The following is a 10,321-nucleotide window of genomic DNA, read 5'->3' on the forward strand; positions in this document are numbered from 1 at the left end:
AAACTGTACTTTCTAACTATAGGCAATCTGGATTAATTTTTCTATTTCCAGTGGCTGGTTCTGTGGCTAGATTTCCATCTTGCTTTTGTGGTTATGTCTATTTCTCAAATATCCATTAGCTGTCATTTTGGTGGTGATCAACACCAAGAATTTTGGAACCAAATTTTTTGTTTATAAATTATATAGTATTAGATAGTACTAAAATACTAAGAAGCAAAAGAGAGTCCAGAAAATCCATTAATGAAGGAATTTGTAGGTAGTATTTAGAAGAAGTTCTAAAGGGAATGTTACAATAGGGAAGAAGAGAGGTTCAGGCTCTGCCACTTTCCTGAAGGAGAAGATAGGAACTCTAGAGAATGGCTAGTTTCCCCAGAAATCCTTCCTTGGTTGAGCTGCTGTGGATACTCCCCCAGCTTCAAGCATCTGTCTAAGGACACCCCATACTCCTTTGTGACATCTCCTTTTCTTCCATATTTCCAGATTTCCCTCTATTTATTTGGAAATACGCATATTCGTAATTAAGAAAAAGACTTTCTAAATGATGCTACTTGTGAAACAGGCACCTTTTGCAGGAGACTGTCTCTATATCACATTTTCCGTGATAGCCTTTTCTCAATGATTCTTGTCTGCTTTTCCCTGACATATTTTCTCCATAGTGCTTATCAACATCACCATAAAAATTTCTCTCACTGATCATCTAGTCCCTAAATAGATAAAAAGCTCTACAACATCAGCGACTTGAACTCTTACATTCCCATCTGTATATGCACATGCTTAGATTAAGCTCTTGTGCTTAGTGATCATCAGTGAGTATCTGAGCAATGAGGATGCTGATGACAGTGAGCATCTTTGTCCCCACTGCCCCCACACAAACTACCTTGAAAGTAGCAGTCCCACATGCATAGGTCCCCAAGGCTGAGTCTAGCCATGCAATCTAACCATGCTCTTTTTGTACAGCATAGACAGAGAAGTACCCATAACTGTTCCTTCAGCAAGTTCTTCTTCCTTTGTTACTTGACCTTCTTATAACAATCACTTGAAGATTTTGATTGCTACTTTAATTGGTTTCAGTCAAAGGCATCACTTTACTCGGTAGGTCTCCTTTTGTGCCGGCATCCCTGGGACTTTTTCTACTGTCTCTACTAATATTTTCTTCCTTATCATCTTTGACATCTTTTACATCATTGCTCACTCCTTTTCAGAACCAGTCAGCTGCTTCTCTGATTTTGATTTTGGGAAACAAACAAGCCTCCACACTATCTCCTTCAAAGCATAGTCCTGGATCCTATAAACACTACCTTCTTACATAAATGGAAATTTTGAAAATAAGATACCCAAACCTGCCAGGGCTACCGGAAGTTCATTTCACACTAGTGTATTTGTGTGTTTAGCACTGTCTAAGGCTTCCTTCCTGCCACTCCATTTGTGTCTCTGAACTTGTTTGCCCTTTAACTTCTATTGTAACCCTTATATTTAAAACCATTCCTGTTGTGCTACATCCATGGGCTTGATCCTTTGGGCCACGTTGTGTAGGACCTGGACCTTGGGTAGGCTTTGGACTGTTACTTGCTACTTCTGCTCATTTTCTCCTAGGTGTTTCTGTTCTTAAACTTAGGGAAGTTTACAATTCTACCATTTTCACACACTGCTGAGGGGCCCTGTGTCATCAGCCTGGACTGAAAAAGAAGGGAACAATGGGAAGTTAGATACTTTGACTCATGGGTGCTAGAGTGCAGAATCTGCTGAAGGCAGAAACACAACTGATCATAAGATTTAGACTAATAGTCTTGAGACTTGTGATACTTACTACAATTGTGTCTTCCTTACCCTAAACCAACTTCTAGTCTCTGATAAATCAGGCCTCCTCTAGTCATCTTCCTTAAGAGTATTCTTGTTTATAAAGAGCTCGGCATTTTTTTCTTTCTGAACAGGACAGCATTGGACACACCTTACAGATAAGGGGACTGGGGAAGTCAAGGGTCATCTTTTGTCTTTGGAATGAGATGCTTTTTATAGCTAAGTTCTCCCTGTATAAGCTATCAATCTTGGAGCATACAACATCCTTGGGGATCAAGAAGGCATGCTATATCACCCACTACAACAGCAGCTTATGGCCAGGTAAAAGCAAGATTGAGGTGGCAAAGGGATTGCTCACATACCATCTGCCTACTTGGAAGTCATGCTGTCTTCAGGGCTGTGTTGTCAGTAACTTGTCATCTCTGTGCATAACATACTTGGTCTCTTGCACATCTATTAATTTAAAAATTTAAAAGTCTGAGAGCAAACATTTATGGAGTACCTTCTAGATAGAAACTGTTGGGAGGGAGATGGAAACTCTGAAGATTATAATGAGTAAGACATGTTTGTTGTTCCCCCAAAACCTTACTGTTTGTGGGGTGAGGCAGGGAAGCACAGAAATCATACCAAAGGTTATAAAGAAAAGAAATATGACAGGTGATCAGTGTGATAAGGATGGAGAGTGCAGGCATTATGTCTCTGATTTGAGAATTAGTGTAATAGTACATGCAGATTGTATTTCTTTTGCAAAAGAAAGAATAAAAATTCTGTGATCTTTTTTTATAAGACTATTAAGCTAAACTACTTCCAACAACTTAGACAAATTTGGTTATTCATGAGAATAACACCTTTTCTAAAAGAAATAAAGTTAATTTTCTACTCTTCTGCAAAGGAGGTCATTAATTATACATTTTAGATTTCATCAATTTCAGTGAGATGAGACTAACATTTTAACTAGATGTCAAGGAAGACATAAGACACTAAGTTAAATACACTGGATGACAATAAGTGGTTATTAAAAACATAACTTGTGTCTCTCTCATGACTTTCTCACTTGAGTGCCTGCTCAGAAGCCTGACCTTAGGTAGACAAGTTGATGTTCAGAAATACTGTAAGTTTTAAACAAAAGCTTCTGAATCATCCAGGCATTTCCAGATTAAGGACAGATGGATAGGTTTTTTTTCTGTTCACTTTTTTTAAAGCAAAGAAAACCCAAACCTAACAAAATTACTGACATTCTCAGTATTTTCCATTTTCCTGAAGAAGGACCAGTACACTTTTCTCCCATTAGGAACTTACATTTTTGAGATTGGAACTTGTCTTAAGTCTCTTTAAGGCATGTGATCCTGTGTCTTGAATGTTCTCATCATCAGCAAATAGTGGGAAATGAAGAAGAAAAAGTTAAGAGCTTTAGTTGTTTTGGCTTGCATGGTGAGTTTCCCCAGGTTGCCATTCTGTGCTCATCTTGTACTGTCCTGTGTTTGGACAGCTCCCTCGGAGGCAAAGCTGGAGAAGACACACAGCGCTCTCCCTGATGCTCCATGGGTAGCTGCAGCCAGCTTTCTTCTTTCACACCATCTTCTGTTCACTTGGCCCAGATTCACAATTGGAGAAACTTTTCTTTCTCAAAATCTTTTCTCTTAAGAAATCTAATGACAAATATTAATCTATTTGAATTGCTTTTATAAAACCAGAGGCTAGTGGGAGACATCAATTTTTCAAAGAAGATTTAAGTTCATGATTTTTCTAGACTATAAGTTTAGGATACAAAAGTTCTTTAAATCCTTGAGTTTACATATGTATGATATATAAGATGTATATATCTTACACATTTATATTGAATATACATATATGAACATATATGATATATACATACAAAGATAAACACATAAACATACACTTATAATATTCACATATATGTACATACATACACACACAAATATATAAAAATGAGCTTTCAGTAGTTCAAGACGCTGCATGGTGAAAGATTGATGCAGGTGGGTAACAGCTGTCTGCTCTGCTTTCTTGTCTTACTGTCTATCATGTACATTCAGTACAGGGAAAGACCCACAAGATGTGTGTGTATGTGACCATCATAAAAGTCAAGACAGGAAACCAGACATCTTTGATCTAGGTTCACCAAGAGGATTCAGATAATTTATAAACATTTCCCTGCTTTTTTATTTTTATTTTTGCTGAGAACCCAGAGCCTCACAATACAAGTAAGCACTTTTCCACAGAGCTATGACTCACCTATTTTCCTATATTCCCACATCTCATTTTTTATTTGCTTTGCCCCTGTTGGATTTTGCATTCTTCAAAGATACAACTACTATATTCTACTTTCTGTTTGTCTGTCTGGAATCTAACCCTCCACATGTCATGACCATGTGATAGATAATTGTCACCAGACTGACCTTTTCCCCTCCAGTGGCAGAGTGAAATTGGCCCTTGTTCTATTTTGCTTTTGTTTTTATCTCCCCCCTTGTGTTATTCTACAAAAAATTGGTGACCTTAATCTTCAGTGTGGCATAGAAAGAAAAGAGAGGGATACAGTTGACACAAATTTGAAATAGCAAGGAAATGGGTCACACAGATGGGTAGCAACAATGTGGAGACTTCATGAGTAAAAGAAGCCTGTGCTCCGTTAGTGGGCACCTCAGTATCACTCATTCTTCTACCTCCAACTACCATGCATTTGATTTTTGTCAGAGAGTTTTTGAAAGACCGCAAACAAGAAACTCATAATTTAAAAATGCATAGTTACAGCTTTGCCCTCTCTTTTCAATGTTATATACAGACATTAAACACAAGATTTCTATTAAATGTGCCTGAAGCTGAGGAGATAAATTCCCAGGGTGTGAAGGGGCAAGAAAAGGCCTTTTGTGTTTTTTAAGAAGTAGCAGCAATTACAATTATGTAGATTTTGGAAAGCTTCCCTTCTCTCCCTTTTCATTCTGTCATCATTTTTGCTTTATTAGAAAACAAGAACCCATCTGTTTTTTATATGAAAAGAAAATGTTTTTTAGTTGTATTTATATGCAAGCCAATAATTTTGAACAACATGGCTAGTCTGAGGCAATACATAAATGATTTCAAGAGACTATAAGTGGCATCTACAATTTACTTTTTGCTTTTGCACTTTGGTGGGGGTGTGTCACAGACTTCTTCTTGATTTCACAATTGCTATTAATTTTTATTAAGATTATTGCTGAGGAAAAGGTGGTAGACAGAGAAGAACCACTGTGTAAAAAAGGAAATGTATACTAGCCTAGCAGCCTCTTTGATTGTGACTTATTTCTCAGAAGGGCAAGTGAATAAATCCAGAATTTTAAAAACATTGCCATTTTCTTACAATAAAAAGCTGTGCCCAGACATGATAACCTTTACTTAGATCAGAAAAAAAAACCTACTAGCTTTTCAATTTCATGCAATTTTTTCTCACAATTACATTGTAATGTGGAATTTGAACATATAATTCCAGCACACAAAATACTGAAAATGCTACTGACTCACACTGGTTAAACGCTTTAGTTCAATGCTTTATTAGGTGATTCCTATTAATTATTCTACCTTTATGAGGTATTTCTAGTCCATATAGTTGCTCATATAACAAAGCTATACCTTTCAAAATACATCCAGTTATGATAAAATTGAGGATTAAGTATGAATTTTCATTTGTTCTCTTTGATATAAACTATAAAAATAAATACCACAAACTGGGCATTGGTGGTGCACGCCTTTAATCCCAGAACTCGGGAGGCAGAGACAGGTGGATCTCTGTGAGTTTGAGACCAGCCTGGTCTAAAAAAGCTAGTTCCAGCCAGCCTCCAAAGCCACAGAGAAACCCTGTCTCAAAACAAAAAAACAACAAAAAAAAAAACAAAAAAAAACCCAAAAATAAACATCACAAGGAAAAGATAAGATGCTGATTGAGTATATTTTTGCAATTTGGGCAATAGACCACCTCAAGTTAATTGGCAAATAGAATTTAGAAATATGCAAGAAACTGATTTGTGATAACATAGTACCAAATTATAACTTAGGAAGCACCACTTGTTCCTTTGTAAGTGATACTCTGGGGACAGTGCTTTTCTTTATAGATGCTATGGCTCCCAAGCCCAAAGGGATAACATGGCACCTGAGGTCCATGTGAGGATTCTGGGCTGTCATCCTCTGTTAGCAGCTGTTCCAGTGACTAACAGATGTCTTCAAAGGAGTTTTGGGATGTATTACTGGGAATGAGTAAGGGTGGTTTGGTTTTGATTAAGGAAGTCATGGAAGCCTTTGAGAGAGAATCACATCACTATTGTTGAGCAAACAGAAAAGGAGAGAGTCCTGGCTGTTCGTATGAGATGAAGGAAGAAAATGGAATGAGACAAGGAAGAAAACACAATATGCATTTAATACTTTCCCCTAGTTTTTTTTTTAAACCGTAATTGGTATTCAGAAACAGAAAATGGACACACAGGCAGTAAATCCAGTTGAAAACTCCTCTTTTAGCATATTAACATAGCTTGGAAATCCAAGATAATATGAGTTATGGGTGACACCAGTATGTAATTTAGAAATATATTTGTTCATTGTTTTATTTAGGGTTAACTGTTATGTATAAATATTAGATTTGTAACTTCAAATAGAGCCACAGTTAAATCCCTAGATATACTGATGGCTACTGTTTAACCTTTTTAAAAAACAAATTAACATGCTGACACCTTTTCTTCAAAGCACACAGTAAATGAAGTGACCAAGGCATCAGAGTCATGTTCTGTGAAAGTATGTCTGCTTCTCACAACAGGGGGTCAAGTTTACCAGCATCTGAGGAATTCAAACAGAAACTGTTCACTAGCTAGCACAGTAAAGGCCATAGTCTGGTTTTTTTTTTTTTTTTTTTTTTTTTTAAAGACCCAGAGAAGAGGTTAAGCACAGACAAAATCCTGGTGTTATCTATAGTGACTCCTTTCCTTACTGCTCATCATGTGGCTTTCCATGCTTTGTTTATAAATTGATTAGAGTTTTTAGGTGCAAGCCACAGATTCCACTGTGGAAAAGAGAAAAGGGCTTATCAAGGTATTTTGAGTATGTCTCAAAATCAAGAGTCACTGGGCCAATCTAGAATGTAGCATCTTCCGTCAATATTATTAGGAGCTTTCCTCCCCATGGTACAGGAATTTCAGCCCAAGATAGCAACACCTCCACCCCCTTTACCATTTATGCTGGTTTTCACATGTAGGGATCAACTGCAGACACTTTCTGAAGAACCAGATGCCACCACTGCCATGTCCCCAATCAATCTTGCTCTGCATGGCTACTCTTTCATACTACTACTTTCCACATGTTTTAGATTTTGCATTTGCTTGGTGCAGCCTAGATCTTATACACATTAACTGTAAGCAACTCTAGAAGAAATAGTGCCTTTTGTTTTATTCTATGTGGGCAAGGCTGAATTCATGGTGTGGGAATTAAAGTATTGACAGTATTAAAGGTATGAGGCAGCTCAAATTAGTAAAGTTCCAAAGGGTCTGACTAAACAAACTTAGTGAGTAGTTAGTTAAGTTTCCAGTGCCAGACATCGTTTCCTTCTTGTTGATGGGTCTTAAGTTCAATTAGACAAGAGTTGTTTACTGCCAAGATATTCATGCCACTACTGCTCCCTTAGGGTTATTATGCCATGTTGGTCACTGTTGTGTTTCATAGGCTTCACAGCTCCATGGTACTGTTGGTTGCTTCCCTGCTTTGGAAGCTTGCATGGTACCTTCTGGAACCATGTTTCAGAAGTTAGTCCTCAGGGAAGGGATATCCAGGTCAGTCCATGTTTCTGAACTTCTCAGTGCTAGTGAATTTATCGTTATTGGAAAAGAATCTACTACCACTAATTCACTAAATAAGCATAATCCGTAACAGCAATGTATAAACATTTGTCCTTATACCCACAGGTAAGTGTAGTCTTCACCCCTCATCAATGAAACATCTCTTTGCAACAGAGACCACTACAGAAAATCACAGCCAATCAAAATGTAAAGTTGTGGATCCCAGTCCCATATATCCATTTATAAAACACTCTTGCACCTAAGGCTCACAGAATGTTGTGGAAGGGGTTGGAAAGATTGTAAGAGCCAGATTATCAGGGAGTTTTTTTTGTGAGATTCTGTCTCCTGGTAACTTTAGAAGTTACACTGAGAAAGTCTTATGAATATGACTGTCAACAGTAAGTTGAACGACACCAATGGATATGCCAAACTGGAGGAGAAAAAGCCCATAAAGTCTCAACCTTACACAAAGAACAATAGACAACTGAGGAAAGCTGGGAGCAGAAGAGGAGGTGGTCTTTCTCAAAAAGAGCACACCAATTGGTTGTCCAGTGCCAACAGTTAGTCCTGAAAACATGCATACAAGTCCATTCAAAGTCTCAACATATTTAGGAATAAATAAGCATATACAAATACATATATGTATATAAAAATGAAGGAGCATGGGAGAGACATATAGGAGAGATTGGTGGGAGGAAAGGGAAGGGAGAAATATAAGTTATAACATCAAAAATTAAAAAATAAACTAAGTATGTATTGATTTTGAGATGAGCTAGCAGTTAGAATTTGTGTTAGTCATATACCTGTTATGCTCACTGCAAACTGGGAATAAGATTTTTTCGAAACTTGATATGTTGAACTTGGCCAAATTATAATTTTTAAGTTTCTAACATTCAAAACATTATAAAATAAAATAAACATGTAACATACACATTTATTAAGACAGTGACAAAGGACTTAAAAGGAGGCAAGAGATTGAAAAGGGTCCTTTGGCTAAAAACACCTATTACATATAAGGTTGAATGTGATCTCAAACTCCCTCTACAAGGGAATGATGACACTAATCAAACCACATGTGGGTTTGGGGGAAACAAGCTGACTTAATGATTTAGATCATAAATCTATCAACATTATTTTTTAAATCATCCTCAATGGATTTGATAACAATAATGGATTTGAGAGATGACTTGGTGGGAAGAAAGCTTGTTGCCCAAGCATGAAGACCACAGTTTGGATCCCCAGCACTCATGTAAAATAAACTAACAAACAAAACAAAACACAACCAAGGGATATGGTGGTGTGTGTTTGTAACTATAGTGCAGGAGTGAAAATGAGGGTGTGTGTGGCTGTGAAGACAGGGAAAACCCTGGAGCTTGTTGGCTGCCTGGTTTAGCCAATTAGTGAGTGCTGGGTTTAGTTAGCAGTCCTGTCTCAAAAGATAAGGTTAACTTAACAGCAATAGAAGACATCAGATGTCAACCTCTGGCCTATACACACGTGCATAGGAAGACACACACACATACACACACACATACACACACACACACACACACACACACAGAGAGAGAGAGAGAGAGAGAGAGAGAGAGAGAGAGAGAGAGAGAGAGAGAGCACGCTTTACACATACTAGCATAAAAAGAGACAAACAGTACAAATGAAACTGCTATGAAAGGAATATAACAATGGGTGAGTATGACATGTGTTACTTGTAGCACTTGAATAGACAGAAGGACAAGGTGCAATGATGGCTCTAGAAGAAGATATGCAAATAAAGAGATAAACTATATGATAAAAGCACAATGTATAGTGATGAGCTGGTTTATGAATATTGTAAGAAAACTGGTTAATCATTCAGAAAATAAACAACTGTATATTGACTTTATTACACTAATGGATATTCCAAAAGGACTAAATAATTGGTACAAAAAAAAATCTAAGAGAAAAATGACAATGGCCAGTGGTGTGTACTCTGTGGTAAAGACCATTTCTCCCACTGAGTACATGTATACCTTCAGTTTCCTACACTGAAAATATTTGACCTTAAGAATCAAACATTTCTGCATAGTAAAAGAACACTTTCCTTAACAATCTCAAAAGAGAGTATCAGACATTGGGGGAACTATTTAAAACATTTGAGAATTTATCAGAAAACAACCTAGGTACATTATAATCAAGGATTAAGGGAGGACAGTTCTCAATTTGTTCATTCCCTTGTGGCATGCTTAGAGTGATAGTCTATGCCTCTTCCACAATTTAGTCCTTTTTTAGAATTTTCATCATATATTTTAGGATACATAGTAAAGCTAAGCTGAAAAAAATAAAAGTTTTGATTATTCATTTGGCATTTAAAAAAAAAAAACTGAAGAAAACATTTCTTCTAAAAATAAAATACTGTCCACTGTAGACATTAAGTTTTATGTACTGAATGTTTCTGTTGAAAAAAGTAGATGATTTGCATTTCTCTAAAAAGTCATGGAAAGTTTTCTGGGATTATGCAGACTCTTCTAGCTTCTTTAGCTTCCCCGAATCCAAGGAAGAAAAGGCAGGCTTTTAACAGGGGGGGATTGTGTTCCCTTCAGACTGGTATTCTAAATCTGACTTGATAGCAGAATCCAAAGTACATCATATCCCAGATAAAGCTAGCTGCTTGCCAGACTGCTCTGTTACAATTGAACTGTAAATGGCTCACATCAGCACATCCTGTCAACTTTATA

This window comes from Cricetulus griseus, chromosome 6, assembly GCF_003668045.3.
Source record: "Cricetulus griseus strain 17A/GY chromosome 6, alternate assembly CriGri-PICRH-1.0, whole genome shotgun sequence".
NCBI classification, from domain to species: Eukaryota; Metazoa; Chordata; class Mammalia; order Rodentia; family Cricetidae; genus Cricetulus; species Cricetulus griseus.